This window comes from Silene latifolia, chromosome 7, assembly GCF_048544455.1.
Source record: "Silene latifolia isolate original U9 population chromosome 7, ASM4854445v1, whole genome shotgun sequence".
Lineage (NCBI taxonomy): Eukaryota > Viridiplantae > Streptophyta > Magnoliopsida > Caryophyllales > Caryophyllaceae > Silene > Silene latifolia.
This window is the reverse complement of record NC_133532.1, coordinates 53301385-53320740: the sequence shown is the minus strand read 5'-3', so window position 1 is coordinate 53320740 and position 19356 is coordinate 53301385. Positions and strand designations below refer to the sequence as shown.

Here is a 19356-nt window from a genome sequence, read left to right as displayed (position 1 = left end):
AGTAATCACTAGTGTAAGCATAATAATTCTTAGTCGGGATTGCAAGCCATAGAGGGGCACTCAACCGAGTGCGGGCTAGTACTCGACCGAGTACCAGCCACTCGACCGAGTGAACCCTACCACTCGACCGAGTGAACCCTACCACTCGACCGAATGGACCTATTTCCAGAAACTTTAGAATTTCTGGAAGTGAGTCAATCGTCCGAGTGGAGAGGGCACTCGACTGAGTGGACTCAGCACTCAACCGAGTGCCGATTTCTGGGCTGTAAATTTTGCAAAAATCGTGTTATTACCTCGTTTCTTGCATTTGTTTATCCTTTCTCATAACAAAAATACTAAAAATGCTTTCAAAACTTTTCCTAAACTCCATTGTCGATGTTATATGCTTGGACTTAAGCTTTCTACTCCATTTTTGTTCTCTTAATTCTTGCTAACTAAACAACGTGAGTGGTTTTCTCATTGCTCTTAATTTGTTCCAATTTGATCTTGTTTAAATCCATGCAACTTATCCAAATTTTGTCAAATAATTGCTTGTTTTGTTTGATTCATGATATTAATCACCTTTTTATACGATTTATGATGTCAAGTGTAAAATTTTATGTTGAAATTTGCCCGAAAATTTTATGAATCCGAAGATATGTATTCTTGAGTCAATAACTTGATTTGTGTTTGTTGCTTGGTTAATTGTTTAACAAGGATTAAAGTTAATTGTTATTGCTAATTCTTGTCATATGTTTGAAATCTTGTCTTGAAAATTTTGTTCCGAAAATTTTGAAACCCAAATGTTCAAGCGTAAGTTTTGATTTTCCGTGTTTAAAGACTTAGTTTAGTTGTGTGACACCCCCCACATACCAAGGTGCCTTACCAGGATCACCTTAGCATGAGAGACCGTCACCATCTCGGTTGCCCGATGTTAGTATATCAAAGTTACCAATCCAAAACACAATAATTAAAGTATGAATAGTTAAATGGTTACATGTTCCAAAATCCAAACCAAAACAAGTGTTACTAAAGTTCAACGACTACAACTGAATAATAAACTCATGACAGCGGCAACTAGACTCGCGTGATGACTCCCCATCTCATCCCCATAGCTAGCAGACATCATCACCTGTCACAATCTTCTCACCATCCCCGAATGGATCGCCATAGATTTTATAAAACAACAACGGGGTCAGTTTACTGCATGATCAAAATAAGACAAGTACGAAAAGACAAGCAGCTGATCATCCTCCACCTCTAACTCCAATCACACATGTAACTGACTACACATTAAAGTTTTTAGCCCTGCCAGTGGGGGACCGCAACCGTTCCCACCTAAGCCCCCACTACAAGGATAATACGGCATAGTGACGGACAAATCCGTCACTATATAGCCTTTCCCGTCACAAAAAGCGGGTTTGTGACGGATTGCCCGTCACAAAAAGGCGTCACTATTAATGGTCACAAAAAGCGGGTTTGTGACGGCAAATCCATCACAAATGGAGCTGGGACGGATTTGTGACGGATAATACGTCACACAATTTCTCCCACATGATACCTCTCACCCGTCACAAAATAAGAGGATGTGACGGATTAGCCGTCACATATTTCTGAACTTGTGACGGATTAGCCGTCACAAATTATTATACTTGTGACGGATTAGCCGTCACATAATCTGCCATAATTTTCGCTTTTGTGACGGATTATCCGTCACAAATTATTGTGCATGTGACGGACTATCGGTCGCAAATCACTGTTTTTGTGACGGACTACCCGTCACAAATGGAGGAAACTTGTGACGGATTTGTGACGGCTAATCTGTCACATACGAAAGCAGCATTTTAAAAAAAAACCAGCAGGTTTGGTGCTGGCCACAATGCATGTAACATTGTTTCAGTAAAACCTGCAATATATCACACAAACCCGTCAACCGCAAAGCGGGAATCTATTTCAAGTCGACCGCAAAGCGGGAACCAATCAACAATACGTTTCATACTAACACCAACACCGAATCATAGAGATAAAAGTCGTCTTTTATAAATAAAATCTAATATAAGTTAGTGGTTTACATAAACTTCATCAAATCTAATTTACCAAGGTTCAAGATTTGATTTTTATTTAAGAAACTAATAATTTACCTAATCGAGGTGACATGCTGACTACCAAATGGATGATCGTCATCCGTGAAATCGTCTCTACCAAATGGAGGCGGGCCACATGAGCACGGGGGGGTGTGTGGTCCATCCAAACTTCTTGGCTAAGAACGCCTCCATGCTATCTCCTTTGTGCTTCTGGGTCATCATTTCCATATCCATCCTACCTATTTTCTCTCGTAATTGTGAATTTTCCATTATGACTCGAGAAAGCAAACTAGGTGAGTAAGAAGAAACTGAGTGACGGCCAATCCTATTAGCGGGAGGATCGTACAACTCCGGTGCCGCTGACCCCATACCCCACACGCGCAACTTCTCATCATAGCCTCTAGCGGCATTATAGTAGGACTCGTGCGGATCTAGTCGCACTCCCCGGGGCATTGGCTTGTTCATTAGTCGATGGTACCCAATCTGAAAAAGTAATAAGTAAGAAAAAAGTGTTAGTTAAAATTTAAATTGAATAATATCTTACTAATTTATAAAATAACATAAGAAGGCTAATTTAGCCTCTATTGACATGACAAGTGGCCGTACAAATCATTTTTTCTAATTAAATCGATTAAAGAAACTTACATCGGTCTGTTCTACTCGAGGGTTAATCCAGTTGACATGCTTATCTTTCTTGGACTTCTCCATGAGCTGGTACGGTGTGGCTTCAGGACCCTAAAAAAAGTATATGAAAAAAATATTATTAAAGATCGACAATCGTTAATTCTTTGTTATGAGAAAACTAAGTTATGAAATACACTAAAAATAAATTATGAAATGAAATAAGAAATTTTATAAATTTGGGAACTCAAATGCACTTACCAATTCCTTAAAAGCCAAAACTGCATTCTTCCTTCCGAGAGTGTGGGTTGCTAATGTTTTTCCATCTTTCGATCCCGACCTTCTATTTGCCTTATTTGTTTCAGAATTTTTAGCAAATTCGGGATTCTCTACTGGCGTTTTCTTCAATCTCTCCCAATTTGTGACGGTAAGCCATTCCGGCTTTTTCTTTGCGACGACGGCATTGCCGATACACTGGGTAATCCGCCTCTTGATCCGGCTCTCCCACTCAGTCCTAAGGGGATATCCTTCTTGGTCGGCCCGAACACTATCCTAAAATTACAAAAAAATGAATTGTTATTAGTAGATAAATAAATTTAATTATATTATTAAAGAATAAAAATATTATTAAAGAATTAACTTATTATTAAATCAAATAATTATTTTTCAGAAAAATACATATTAACGAAACCTGAAAATATTGCCACATCCTCTCTCGCTGCTCATGAGTCGCCTCAGACCAATTGGTGACGTACTCCACATACGTATGGGTGAATGACTTGGTCAAATAATCGCGGACCGGCTTGTCCTCCCACCTTGAAATGACATATATTAGATCAGATCATTTAAAATGAAATTATTTAAAGGAAAAATTGCAAAATATTACCTATTATAGTTGATATTTTTCAAAATATCACATATTATACTTATATTTTCAAAGTATAATATGTAGGATTTTGAAAAATCTTGACTATAATAGGTAGTATTTTGAAATGTGCCATTATTTAAATAATATACAATAAAGTCAATAAAAAATAAAATGGGAAAGCATTACTTACCAATGACCTCTGGCAGGATCCTCTGATAGAACAACTCGCATGTCCTCTGGCTTAGGCTGTGGCTGCTGTTGTGGTTGTGGCTGTGGTTGTGGCTGGTCTACCTCCTGCTGCTCCTCCTCCTCCTCCCGGTCACGTCGTCCACGACTACCACCTCCTATCATCCGTCTAAGTATGCTTCTACCTACCATAATTACTAACTATAAACATTCCAAATTGTTAATCAAATATGTGATACATAAATTACGCAATACATGTCTAAATCACACAAGAAAGTCAACAAAAGTAAATCACATAATGAATTGTATTAAAATTAACCTTAATTCAAAATAAACATCATAGTTTTTACACAAATGGATTAACATTACTGTTAACCAAAAAAACTGAATAAAATTATAACTAATCTCCATCACTATCACTATCACTATCACTATCACTACGAATTAAAAGAGCTTCATCTTCTGAAAAAAGCATTCCGACTTCGTGCACTTCTTCCTCATTTTCCCACTCTTCCCTCTCTTCTCTTTCTTCATCATTATCTTCATCCTATTCGCCGCTTTCTATAACCATTTCGTATTCATCTTCACTCCCGATGTCTTCCACCAAAATTGGTGAAATTGAATGATCATTGACAACATCTTCTTGAAAGTCAATTTCTTTAACAGGAGCATCAACATGTGATCTAGCCTTGATTTTAAAAACCGCAGACCATTGATTATCTTGCTTAGTGGTTGGATAAGGAGAATAACAAACTTGATCGACTTGATAGGCTAACACAAAAGGATTATGTCCGCGAAGTCTCTTTGCTTGGTTTACATCTACAAGTCCGTATACCTTATGGATATTGAGTCCTTGTGGAGAATTATCAAACCAATCACATTTAAACAATATGACCCTATAAATCCTTTGACCGGTATAATAAACAAGCTCAATTACTTCATTTAGAATTCCATAGTAGTCCAACCCTTCTGTGGAACTTACACAAACACCATTTAGAATTCCATAGTAGTCCAACCCTTCTGTGGAATTTATATTCTACTAATTTCTAACTAGCATAACAATTTGTAAATGACATTTTAAACCAATTTCCAACATTTGACATTAGTTTATAATCATTTCTAACTTACATTTTAAAACAATTTCTAACTTATAATTTATATTCTACTAATATACTACTAATTTCTAACTTATATTTTTAACCAATTTACAACATTTTTGACCAATTTCCAACATTTTACTAATATATTAACTTTTTTAACTAACATAACAATTTATAAGCTATTAATATACTACTAATTTCTAACTAACATAACAATTTCTAACTTACATTTTTAACCAATTTCCAACATTCTACTAAAATATTAACTTTAAAAATATCAACAACAATAATTGCTAATCACACAGCATCAACTATAACATCAACTTTAACAACATAAATAATAACAACATCAACAACAATGATGGCTACTATCTTAGAGTCATTAGCATAATTTAAATTATAATTAGTAATTTAAAAAGATAATTAGTAAGAGAAGATTACCTAATTAACTAAAAGTGAAAATGAAAAGAAGAAAAGAGACGGTGGCAGCGGCGGCGTTGGTGGTCGGTCACGGCCTTGGTGGTGGTGGTGGTGACAGGCGGTTGAAGGAAAAAAGGAAAGGAGAAAAAGAGGAAAGGAGAAAAAGAGGAAATGAGGCTTTGTAGGTGGAAGGCCGCGACAACCTGTGGCGGCGGGGGTGACAAGCGGTGGCGAGGGTTACCACTGGTGGCAGGCGGCGGTGGTGGTCGAGGTTTTAGGGGAAATTAATTTGAGAAATTGATTTGGGGCAAATGAGAAAGGTGTCGGTGGTCGAGTGTGATACGTGCATTTTCTATACACTTTATTTGCAATTTTGGCACGTATTTCTATGCGTATTTGTTAGCTTAAAGCTACTATTTCTCCCAAAACGGTTTACTTTGGAATTTCTATGATTTATTGTAGGAATGAGTGGAAGTAAGCTAAATCAAGCTTAAATCGTCCTCCGGAAGCAACTTTATGGAAACCTGGAAGATGGGAGTTCAGACTTGTTCACCTCGGGATGCGTGCATGAAGTGAAGAGGCTGTTTTGAAGAGAAAAGGATGCTACTGCACTGCTTAGCTGGTCGATCGACCAACATCTCCAGTCGATCGACCGTGGAGATTCAGCAGAAGAGCTTCACTGTATAGGCTGGTCGATCGACCGTGCCACTTAGTCGATCGACCAGGCTGCGAAGCTGTTATTTATTTTACGTGTTAGACTTTTGAAAGCCCAATTTGTAATTAACTTTTGGAAGGACGTTTATCAGTAGTACGGAGGGAATAGTTTAGGTTAGGCTTTTCATTATTGAAGAACGGAAGTTTAGATCTAGTTTTGGAAGAGACGACGGTTTCCAATTTCAATTCCTTTGTTCATTAGTAAGCTTTAATACAATTTCCTTCTTCTTTTATTTCTTGTTAATTCAATTCTTGTTGTTACTAGTTTTTATTCAAGCAATTCAGTTTTAATCTTTTGTCTTAAATTCAATTTCAACCATGTCAATTTCATTGTATGTCTTTAAGTTTGCGATTGTTATAGTTTTAATCATGCGTAGCTAATCATCTTGATTGGGAACGAGGTGAGCCATGGCATAAATTAGGGTTGTTTTGTTAGTACGAATTCTTCCATATCGATCTTATTACCTTTGATAAACCCGTCTTGCTAGATTGAAAGATTAGTAGGTTAGGTTTTCATTAGGGTTGGAATTTCCTTAGAGCGAAAGCTTTGAGAAATTCTTGGGAATTAGAAGACCGTAAGGTTATTGAGCATTGATCGAAGGACTCGCTCATGTTCCCTGAGACCGTATTACAAGACCTCTGCTATCTTCTTGACCTGACCTTAGCCATGGTGAACCGAAGTTCCCGATCTCTCCTTTATCTTTTGCGAATCTTCTTATTTTGTCAATTAGTATTTAGAATCAACCAATTTCAAAACCCCCATCCAATTGTTACTTTTTTTTAGACTGAAAATAGCAAATAGAATTGATCTTGTATCTCTGTGGTTCGACCCTTACTATCACTGGCTATAGTTTTTGTTCGGATTTATAAATTAAATTTTGATACAAAACGACGGTATCAAATTTTGGCGCCGTTGCCGGGGACACGGTGTAATTCTGTTTGCTTTATTTTTAGTTTATTTTTCTTGTCTCAAGGAACTTTGGTTCCTTGAGGCCGTTGCTTACTCTTGCTTCTAGTTTTGCTTTTGTACAGTTAGAAGACAGGTTTTTGAGAGGAAGACTTGAGTACTCTCAGTTTTGCGAACATGACTACAATATATGACAATCTTCAGCCACAAGAGCAGCATGTTCCAAAGGGATACGTTTTACCCACCCCTACTACTGGTCAATTCAAATTTCGTTCCTCCTATATTGATTTAGTGGAGCGGAATCAGTTTGCTGGTCTAACGGACGAGGATCCTTTGAAGCATATGGAAATTTTCACGGACTCTTCTACTTTTCTATACTGTCGGTTTAGGGTGACCCAGGATGAAGTAAAGGGGACATCTCTGGCATTAGCTTTTTACAAAAAATACTTCCCACTTGCAAAGACTGATGCCTTGAGAAGCAAAATTACAAATTTCCAGCAAGGACCTGATGAGGAATTTTGTGAAGCATGGGGACGTTTCAAGAGTTTGGTTCGGTCTGTCCCTCACCACGGTTTGCAGCAGTGGTACCTTTGCAACTTATTCTATAATGCTTTATATGATGACTACAAGGTCATCCTGGACGCAGCTGCGAATGGTAGGTTCCAAAATAATACCGGTCAGAATAAAGGTTGGAACACTATTGAGGAGATGGCAGTCCATAGAGCTGAGTTTGGAAGTTCGCGTGGAAACTCGCGAAAGCAAAGTGATGAAATGAATGCCGTTACGACACTCATAGCTTCTATTGCAGCCCGTCTCGAGAAGCTCGAGACCTCTGAAGCTTCCAAGGAAAGAGTTGAAATTCCTGTCCATAACTCAGATGAGACCGCGGAATTGAGAAAGACAATCCGAGCTCTTTTGGTTCAAGTCACGAAAATAGAAGAAGCTGGGATTGAATCTGCAAAGAATTTTGTGAAGCAGTTGGAGAATTTAGAGGCTAAGCAAGTCGCCAATTCTTCAAGCAAATGTGAGAGGCCAATTGAAACCATTAATGCCATTAAACTCCGAAGTGGCCTTTCTTATGATGGTCCCGATAAGCCAAGAGAAGACTCGGGAAAGGATGAAAAGACGAATTTAATTTCTGGTGCGAAAACGAGCTTTCTTTGCCAAGTGCGTCGATCGATCGACCAACAACAGCAGTCGATCGACCAGGATGTCAGATGAAAAAGTTTCTGACCAGAAACTAATCGTACCCAGCACATGTGGTCGATCGACCACCATTGTCAGTCGATCGACTGAAGTTCCTGACGAAGGAGTTTCTGACCAGAAACTGTTCATGCCCAGTGCGATTGGTCGATCGACCGAGACCAATGGTCGATCGGGTCTCGGTGCGGGACGCAAATCCGTCAATTAATTTGCATGATTCTATACTCATAGATGATTTGACGGAGGTTTTAAACTTACGGAAGCGAAGGTTCTTGATCCTATGGCCAGTGTTGCAGTCCCGTATCCGAAGCGTCTAAAGAATACTAAGCTGGAGCGCAAGTTTGGTAAGTTTTTGGAGATGGTCAAGAATCTTGAGGTAACCATTCCTTTCACTGATCTAATTACCTAAGTACCCTCTTACGCTAAATTTATGAAAGACATTTTGAATCGTAAGAGAAATTTTCATGATGATGGTAATGTTGCTTTTGTGGAAGAATGCAATGCTCTTTCGCAAATTAATATACCACCTAAATTAAAGGACCCGGGTAGCTTTTTAATTCCCTGCACTATAGGTAACCACGAAATTGGAAAGGCCCTTTGTGATTTAGGGGCCAGTGTCAGTGTCATGCCATATTCCGTTTGCAAAAGGCTAAATATTGGTAGACTTAAGGTGACCGATATTACCCTTCAGATGGCAAATAGATCGACTCAGAGACCTTTAGGAGTCTTAGAGGATGTACCCGTTCGAGTGGGTAAGTTTTTTATTCCTGTCGATTTCGTTGTTTTGGACATTGCAGAGGACAGTCAGATACCTATTATTTTAGGTAGACCATTTTTACATACAGCTGGGGCTGTAATAGATGTCAAACGCGGAATAATAACCTTAGAGGTAGGATATGACACCATTGAGTTCAGTCTTGCTCGCAAGGCTACTGAACCTGCTGATGATGATACGTGTTATTCATTGATATTGTTGACAGGGCTGTTAATTATAATTGGAGGGAATCCTTAGCCAAGGATCCCTTAGCGGATCTAACCCATTTAGATGAGTGTGCAGATAATACAGCGGTGAATGCTGAGGAGCCAGATGTTTTGGTAGCCTCAATGGAAAGCTACGAGCTCATAGAGGAAGAAGATGAGATGCTATTATGCCTGGCCAACGAGAATTTGGTAAACACTTGCTATGCCATTGAAGCTGATTCTGTCCATGCTGTAGAGGTAAAGGTGCCAGAGCGTAAGCCACTTCCTCCTAATCTTAAGTATGTTTTTCTAGATGATACGGAGCAGTACCCAGCTATTGTTAGTGCTAAGCTTAATGATGACCAGCTTTCTGCTTTGATGTGTGTGCTTAAGAAAAACATGAAGGCTTTTGGTTACTCTTTGGATGATATTAAGGGCATCAGCCCTGATATTTGTATGCACAGGATAGAACTGGAGGAAGGCCACAAGCCTTACAGACAGGGTCAACGCAAGTTGAACCCGAAGATGCAGGAAGTTGTTATGGCTGAGGTGATGAAACTACTTGATGCGGTATTATTTATACGATTGGCAACTCCAAGTGGGTTAGCTTGATTCGAGGTAGTTAGAAGAAAGGAGGGACTACCGTGGTTAAAAATGAGAAAAATGAATTAATACCAACACGAGTTGTGACAGGGTGGCGGATGTGTATTGATTATAGACAGTTGAATGCCGCCACCAAGAAAGACCATTTCCCCCTCTCTTTTGTCGACCAAATGACTGAAAGACTTGCTTCTAACAAATTTTTCTGTTTTCTAGACGGATATTCAGGGTTCTTCCAGATCCCTATTCATCCGGATGATCAGAGTAAGACCACTTTTACCTGTCCACAGGGTGTTTTTGCATACCGCAGAATGCCTTTCGGATTATGTAACGCCCCAGCTACCTACCAGAGGTGCATGATGGGGATTTTTTCTGATTATATAGAGAACATTATGGAGGTATTTATGGATGATTTCTCAGTTTATGGTAATGACTTTGATCGTTGTTTAGCTAATCTTGATAAAGTCATGCGGCGTTGTATTGATGTTAATCTTGTTTTAAACTGGGAAAAATGTCAGTTCATGGTCAATGAGGGAGTTGTGTTAGGGCATCTGATTTCTGATAAGGCTATACATGTTGATAAGGCAAAAGTGTAGGTGATTGAGCAATTGCCTCCTCCCGTGAATGTTAAAGGAGTGAGGAGTTTCCTTGGTCATATTTGGTTTCTATCGGCGTTTCATTAAGGATTTTTCAAAAATTGCTAAACCACTTACACAATTGCTCCTTAAGGATGTTGTCTTTGAGTTTGCGATGAGTGCCTTTTAGCTTTTAACAGTTAAAGGAGGCTCTAGTTTTGCGCCAATCATTTTACTGATTGGGATCTCCCATTCGAGATTATGTGTGATGCCAACGATTATGCAATTGGTGCAGTTTTGGGACAGCGGAAGAATAAAGTTTTGAATGCCATATATTATGCGAGCCGAACTCTGGATGAGGCTCAAGTCAACTATTACACCACTGAGAAGGAGTTTCTAGCTGTAGTTTTTGCCTTAGATAAATTTCGGTCTTATTTGTTAGGTTCTAAGGTTATTGTTTTATGACCATGCAGTATTTGAAGACTCTCTTACTTAAGAAGGATGCGAAGCCGAGGCTTTTGAGGTGGATACTCCTTTTGTAGGAGTTTGATTTGGAGGTCAGAGATAAGAAAGGTGCAGAGAATGTGGTGGCAGACCATCTATCTCGTCTGCAGCTGACAGAAAGGGAGGATTCGTTACCCATTAATGATTCTTTTCCTGATGAGAGTCTGTTAGCTATTACTAATTCGGGGTCTTATCCACCTCCGTGGTTTTCTGATTATGCTAATTTTCTTTGTGACGGGTAAGATACCACCCGAGTTTTCATGGCAGCAGAAGAAGCGGTTTGCTTATGATGCTAGACAATACTTTTGGGATGATCCTTATGTTTTCAAGGAATGCGCAGACGGTCTTATCCGGAGATGTGTGCCTCAATGGGAGGTGAAGGATATCCTAGAAGCTTGCCACTCTTCTGCCTATGGTGGTCACCATGGTCCGTCCCGCATCTTGTGGCTAAGGTACTCCAAACTGGTTTCTATTGGCCAACTTTGCATGCGAGATAGTCGCAATTTGTTCTTTGAGTGCGATGCTTGTCAAAGATCGGGGATTATTTCAAAGAGACATGAGATGCCACAGGTAGGCATTCTAGAGGTTGAGATTTTTATTGTCTGGGGCATTGATTATCAAGGACCTTTTCCGAGCAGTCAAGGTAATAAATATATCCTCGTAGCTGTAGATTATGCGTCCAAATGGGTAGAAGCTATCGCTACTCCCCATTGTGACGCAAAGGCCGTGATTAAACTGTTTAAAAAGATTATTTTCTCTCGTTTTGGTGTCCCTAGGGTTGTCATTAGCGATGGTGGAATGCATTTTAAAGAGAAACAACTTAGTGCTTTATTGACTAAATTCGGTGTCCAACATTGTCGAGGTTTGGGGTATCATCCCCAAACTAGTGGTCAGGTTGAGATTTCTAATCGAGAATTGAAAGAAGTTTTAGCTAAAGTTGTTTCTAAATCACGGAAAGATTGGAGTCTTAAGTTAGATGATGTCTTATGGGCTTATAGGACCGCGTTTAAAACGCCAATTGGGATGTCACCATTCCGATTGATTTATGGTAAGACATGTCATTTACCTATTGAGTTGGAGCATAAGTCTTGGTGGGCTATATGTGATTTGAATTTGGATCCTAACCTCTCTCGTGAGAAACGCATGACACAGCTGAATGAGCTGGAGGAATTTAGGCTGCTGGCCTATGATAATGCTAGGATCTACAAAGAGAAAAAGAAGCGCTGGCACGACAAGAGAATCATTAAGCGCGAGTTCCATATTGGCGATAAGGTACTTCTTTTTAACGCTCGTATCCGTTTATTTCCTGGTAAGCTGAAATCCAGGTGGACTGGCCCCTATACGGTCACAGTAGTTACAAAATTCGGATCAGTTGAATTGGAGACCTCATCTGGAGACCGGTTCAAAGTTAATGGCCAATATGTGAAACATTATCACGGTGTAGACGAATTCGTTGGGCAGGTCGAAGTACTATACTTTGACCCAATTTTAGAAGCTGCAGATTGAGGTAAGAAGGTCGTGCTGGACCTCTTAAACCAGCGCTAACCGGGAGGCAACCCGGCTTGTACATTTTTTGTAATTAGGAACTTTACAGTTTTATTTCATTTAACTTGCATTAGTAGTTTTAGTTTTTTTTTATTTTAATTAGCATTCTCTTTTGTGGAAAGACGTGCGCCTTTGAGAATTTTTACAAGAATTTATTTTATGCAAAGTGCGCAGGATGATTTACTGAATGTTTGTGAGAGAAAGACGGGAAATTTAAGTTGGCAAAGCAATTTTTAACGTAAAAAAGATTAATTGCCAGCGTATGCAGTCGATCGACCAAGTTACTCTGTCGATCGACTGAGGAGAAAAAGGCAGAGGCTGCTGTATAAGGGAGATTGGTCGATCGACTAGGCAACATAGTCGATCGACCACCACGCGACAATCAGAGAGCTGTATAAGAAAGGAAGGGTCGATCGACTGGGCCTTATGGTCGATCGACCAACGCGCGAAATCAGATGCAAATTAATAGGGAAGTTTCTATTTCTTACTTCATTCATTCATTCTCAATTAATCAAAAAAATAGAAAACCCCTTATTCTTCCCCTTTGCGATTCGCGATTCCCATCCCCCTTTAATCTTGATTTTCTTGCTCAAATCTCCAAGTTCTCATCAAAGGTATGTCTCTAATCCTCTTTTAATCCTTTAAATTCGATTTTTGCTGAACTTTTAGGCCCAAATTTCGAGCATTGTTACCTTGGGTCGAAAAATCGATTTGGGGGAAAATCGATTTGGGGTTGATCTCTTGTCGAATTTATGTTTTAAATGCCTTTGCTATCCTATTTCCTTGATTTTCAAGCGATATTAGCAACTAGGAGATGCTTAATCCCGTTTTCCCCAATTTTGCGAAACCCTAATTTCGTCTTCAAATTTATGATTTTGTTTGGGGTTTCATAAATTGTCATTGTTAAAGGTTATGGGAAGTTAGTTGCTGATTTGATTAATTTTGTAGGAAGCAACAATGACGAAAGGAAAGCAAACGATGTTCGAAGGTCAGTCCAGTCAGGGAGCTGCCAAACGGCCGCGGGGTCCGCCGTTGATGATCGAGGATACTACGGATAGTCTACCTGACTATCCGCAGGTTACTTTCTCCACCTCTACTCAGCGTGCTAAATTCATTAACATGGTCGAAAAAATGAAAGTTTCGGCCACTCGTTTTCTTCATAGGCCAACTTTAGAGAAATTAGGGTGTCTTGAGTCTGTTGTGTCTCTGCTAAATGGGACAGGAATGTCGGGACTTGTGGACATGGCTGAGTTCACTTACTATACTTTGACCCTTGAGTTTTTCTCGTCTTTTGTTTTTGACCAGGCTTCTTTTGAAGCCAATAGGAGTAGCCCTTGCATTTCTTTTCGGCTGTTCAATGTCACCTACTCCTTGACATTAGTTGATTTTGCTGGTTATTTGGGTCTGCATTTCGAGGGTAACACCTCGAAAACTTCGACGATGTGCACGGGGTAATGTGGTCGTGTATCTCCACGATCGAACGGCCCTAAGAGGACGGGCACTTCCGTCCACTTACCCCCTTTTCGTTATTTTTTCCGGCTGATGGGTAATACAATTTTCGGCTGCAAGGAGTCAAATAATGTGAATACCATTGAATTGTCTATCTTGGCGGGCTATCTGAACATTGAAAGTCGGGTAGCCCGTATTTATAACATAGCTTATTTGACTGCCGCTCACTTTCACACTATAAGTGAGGGCACTTTGGCCACTATTGTTTGTGGTGGGTTGGTGACGCGTATCGCCAACCGTCTGGTTCTTCTTTTCCCTCGAGAGGAGGTCCCTCTTGACCCTGACTTACGCTTCATGGACCTTGCCTACGCCAGTTCTGTGAAGTGGGTCGATAGTCGGAGTCGGTGGAATATAGACTCTTTCATCTGCGACCGCATCCCTATCCTTGGCCTCCCTCCTATCTTGCCCCTTACTACTGTTTTGGGGGCAGCTCGCCCGCCCTTGCCTAGCTACCTATTGGGGCGGGCACCGCTACTGCTAGCTTTTCGAAGCGAGCTCGTGCCACCTTTTCACAGGCCTCCTCCTCCTCCACTCCTGCTCCCACGGGTTTCCCGGCCACTTTTCGTCCCCCTACACCTTTGGTTATCCCTGCGGTCATGGACCAAAGGGCGGTTTCACGTATGTTGGGTGACCTGTGCATGAGTTTTGATCAGCACAGATTAGACACGGCTCTGGCCCTGTACCCAGTTTACGAGGAGTACGCTCGGACGGGGATGCTCCCACGAGGTGCCTGGACTCACCCGTCCTTCTTTGTTCCTCCGGTGGGCGGTTACCCTCAGCCTGCCACGAGATCTGCTCCCACTAGCTACTACTACTGCCGCTGCTGCTGAGGCGGAAGAGGAGGACGACTCGGGGTCCGAGGAGGATAGTGGTTCTGATTATGATGGTGGGGACTAGACGCACTCTGACCTCCCCCGTCTTTGGCTGGTTTGGGGAGGTCTACTTTTGTGAGTTTCCGATCCCTCTTTACTAGTTTATATTTATTTATTTTGTTGTTGCTTATATTCTTCCCTATTTTGCTGTTGATGCTGGTGATTTGCTGCTGAGCACAATGAGGGCATTGTGCGTTTTGGTTTGGGGAGGGTATTTGCATATGTCTTTTGCATCTGCATTTGTTTTTTTATTGCATTTCAGTCACACGTTTATTGCATTCATTTCAGCTTTCATTTGTTTTTAATTCAAAAAAAAAAAAAACAAAATTTTTTTTTTTTTTTTGAAAAACCACAAAAAAATTCAAAAAAAAAAAAAATCACGTTTATTTTAGCATATAGGTCGAGTCGGAACGGAAGGATTTCAATGATGAGTTTGCATTACATATTGTCTCATTGCCCTTTCCTTGCACTTTGAACATTTCCAAGTATGTCACTTGCATAGTTTACGAGTTTTTGTTGGAATTTTGCTAAACGAATAGACTTGACTCAATATTGGTAAGCTACTTAAATTTCTAAGGATAGAGCCCAATAAATCGGTGACATTCATGACCGATTTCATGTAGAAATGAGAGTAGTTTCTCCTTATAAGGCATGTCACATTAATTTGCATAAGCATGAGTCTAGTCTACTTGATACCTATATGCATTCGGGTCCGTGGTTTGTTGACACATGTGGTAGAGGTTCCCCTTTCTCATTTTGCCCATAAACCTCACATAGCCAAATAGCTTATTTTGTCCCATTTAGCTACATACTATACTTAGCCTACCCTATCCGAGCTAGTAATGTTAGTGTTTGGGAATTTCGTGAATGTCTTTTGGTTATCTTGTTCTTCATGAGAAGTTGGAGGTGAAATGGTGGAAAGGAGAGAAAAAGAAAAAGAAAAAAAAAAACTCAGAACAATGAAAAAAAAAGAAGTTGTACTGGGCAGAGAACACTGGTTTTGCAAGGGTGGTCGATCGACTGCTGTTGCTGGTCGATCGACTGCCAGTCCAGAAACTGAAAAAAAAAACTGAAAAAAAAAGAAAGTCAGAAAAGAAAAGAAAGAAGAAATGGAAAAAAAAGAAAGAGAGATCACATGTTTATATTGATTTTCGGGTGGTGATTTCTTAATTCCCATGTGCTTTTCATATTATTTTGGGGAATCGTTATTTTCGGTAAGTGGAAGTAAAAAGTGGATTTGCTTATAATTTGGTTTAGTGGTTATTAGCTCGGCTTAACCCCTCTTTCCCAAATTCATTTTAGCCTTTTTTTACCTCTAGCCTCACAATCCCAAATCGCCTCGGCATATGTCATGGTCATTAAATGGTTGGAATGCATATGCACGGTTGTAGAGACTTTATTCATGTTAGACTCCAGGCATGTTCTTATGGGTCGTAGATAGGTGAGAGTCTTATTTCTATCACTCTTCTGTCTTGCACAATATATCTTACCTTGTACTTAAATGAGCGAATGAGTGACCCGTGAGAGTCCGATAAATACGAGTCTTGCAAGGTCGAAGGTTTAGCGAATTCTTTAACATGGTTAACTCGTTTGCATTTGACAAAATACTTGGATGTTAATAGTTGCATTAAATTGGTTAGGTATGATGATTTGTATTAGCTCTGAGCATGAAATCCGTTCCATTAGAAGTTTTGAGTCAGGTCATAGTGCTTGTTTGGGGACAAGCAAGGTTTGGTTTGGGGAGATTTGATACGTGCATTTTCTATACACTTTAATTGCAGTTTTGGCACGTATTTCTATGCGTATTTGTTAGCTTAAAGCTACTATTTCTCCCGAAACGGTTTACTTTGGAATTTCTATGATTTATTGTAGGAATGAGTGAAAGTAAGCTAAATCAAGCTTAAATCGTCCTCCGGAAGCAACTTTATGGAAACCTGGAAGATGGGAGTTCGAACTTGTTCACCTTGGGATGCGTGCATGAAGTGAAGAGGCTGTTTTGAAGAGAAAAGGATGCTACTGCACTGCTTAGCTGGTCGATCGACCAACATCTCCAGTCGATCGACCATGGAGATTCAGCAGAAGAGCTTCACTGTATAGGCTGGTCGATCGACCGTGCCACTTAGTCGATCGACCAGGCTGCGAAGCTGTTATTTATTTTACGTGTTAGGTTTTGAAAGGCCAATTTGTAATTAACTTTTGGAAGGACGTTTATCAGTAGTACGGAGGGAATAGTTTAGGTTAGGCTTTTCATTATTGAAGAACGGAAGTTTAGATCTAGTTTTGGAAGAGACGACGGTTTCCAATTTCAATTCCTTTGTTCATTAGTAAGCTTTAATACAATTTCCTTCTTCTTTTATTTCTTGTTAATTCAATTCTTGTTGTTACTAGTTTTTATTCAAGCAATTCAGTTTTAATCTTTTGTCTTAAATTCAATTTCAACCATGTCAATTTCATTGTATGTCTTTAAGTTTGCGATTGTTATAGTTTTAATCATGCGTAGCTAATCATCTTGATTGGGAACGAGGTGAGCCATGGCATAAATTAGGGTTGTTTTGTTAGTACGAATTCTTCCGTATCGATCTTATTACCTTTGATAAACCCGTCTTGCTAGATTGAAAGATTAGTAGGTTAGGTTTTCATTGGGGTTGGAATTTCCTTTGAGCGAAAGCTTTGAGAAATTCTTGGGAATTAGAAGACCGTAAGGTTATTGAGCATTGATCGAAGGACTCGCTCATGTTCCCTGAGACCGTATTACAAGACCTCTGCTATCTTCTTGACCTGACCTTAGCCATGGTGAACCGAAGTTCCCGATCTCTCCTTTATCTTTTGCGAATCTTCTTATTTTGTCAATTAGTATTTAGAATCAACCAATTTCAAAACCCCCATCCAATTGTTACTTTTTTTTAGACTGAAAATAGCAAATAGAATTGATCTTGTCTCTCTGTGGTTCGACCCTTACTATCACTGGCTATAGTTTTAGTTCGGATTTATAAATTAAATTTTGATACAAAACGACGGTATCAAATTTTGGCGCCGTTGCCGGGGACACGGTGTAATTCTGTTTGCTTTATTTTTAGTTTATTTTTCTTGTCTCAAGGAACTTTGGTTCCTTGAGGCCGTTGCTTACTCTTGCTTCTAGTTTTGCTTTTGTACAGTTAGAAGACAGGTTTTTGAGAGGAAGACTTGAGTACTCTCAGTTTTGCGAACATGACTATAATATATGACAATCTTCAGCCACAAGAGCAGCATGTTCCAAAGGGATACGTTTCACCCACCCCTACTACTGGTCAATTCGAATTTCGTTCCTCCTATATTGATTTAGTGGAGCGGAATCAGTTTGCTGGTCTACCGGACGAGGATCCTTTGAAGCATATGGAAATTTTCACAGACTACTCTCATTTCCATACTGTCTGGTGAGGTGACCCAAGATGAAGTAAAGGGGATGATGTTCTTGTACTCCTTGAAGGATTCTGCGCGAGATTGGTACCGCTACCTTGATAGGGTAGCAACTGGAGTTACAGATTGGACATCTCTGGCGTTAGCTTTTTACAAAAAAATACTTCCCACTTGCAAAGACTGATGCCTTGAGAAGCAAAATTACAAATTTCCAGCAAGGACCTGATGAGGAATTTTGTGAAGCATGGGGACGTTTCAAGAGTTTGGTTGATCTGTCCCTTACCACGGTTTTTAGCGGTGGTACCTTTGCAACTTATTCTATAATGCTTTATATGATGACTACAAGGTCATCCACGGGACGCATTTGCGAATGGTAGGTTCCAAAATAATACCGGTCAGAATAAAGGTTGGAACACTATTGAGGAGATGGCAGTCCATAGAGCTGAGTTTGGAAGTTCGCGTGGAAACTCGCGAAAGCAAAGTGATGAAATGAATGCCGTTACGACACTCATAGCTTCTATTGCAGCCCGTCTCGAGAAGCTCGAGACCTCTGAAGCTTCCAAGGAAAGAGTTGAAATTCCTGTCCATAACTCAGATGAGACCGCGGAATTGAGAAAGACAATCCGAGCTCTTTTGGTTCAAGTCACGAAAATAGAAGAAGCTGGGATTGAATCTGCAAAGAATTTTGTGAAGCAGTTGGAGAATTTAGAGGCTAAGCAAGTCGCCAATTCTTCAAGCAAATGTGAGAGGCCAATTGAAACCATTAATGCCATTAAACTCCAAAGTGGCCTTTCTTATGATGGTCCCGATAAGCCAAGAAAAGACTCGGGAAAGGATGAAAAGACGAATTTAATTTCTGGTGCGAAAACGAGCTTTTCTTTGCCCGATTACCAGTGTCGATCGACCAACAAAGCGATCGATCGACCAGGATGTCGATGAAAAAGTTTCGACCGAGAAACTAATCGTACCCAGCACATGTGGTCGATCGACCACCATTGTCAGTCGATCGACTGAAGTTCCTGACGAAGGAGTTTCTGACCAGAAACTGTTCATGCCCAGTGCGATTGGTCGATCAACCGAGACCAATGGTCGATCGACTGGGTCTCCAGTGCAGGACGCAAATCCGTCAATTAATTTGCATGATTCTATACTCATAGATGATTTGACGGAGGTTTTAAACTTACGGAAGCCGAAGGTTGCTGATCCTACGGCCAGTGTTGCAGTCCCATATCCGGAGCGTTTAAAGAATACTAAGCTGGAGCGCAAGTTTGGTAAGTTTTTGGAGATGGTCAAGAATCTTGAGGTAACCATTC

General features: G+C 40.1%; 2 non-coding genes across 2 annotated transcripts; both read right to left on the bottom strand.

Annotated features, from left to right (window-relative positions):
• Positions 1–7345: 7345 nt before the first annotated feature.
• On the bottom strand, positions 7346–7454 carry LOC141593289 (small nucleolar RNA R71). The gene has a single exon (XR_012521384.1). It is a non-coding gene; the product is annotated as a small nucleolar RNA R71 (small nucleolar RNA).
• A 10772-nt stretch (positions 7455–18226) lies between these two features.
• Positions 18227–18334, bottom strand: LOC141593355 (small nucleolar RNA R71). The gene has a single exon (XR_012521444.1). It is a non-coding gene; the product is annotated as a small nucleolar RNA R71 (small nucleolar RNA).
• Positions 18335–19356: the final 1022 nt, after the last annotated feature.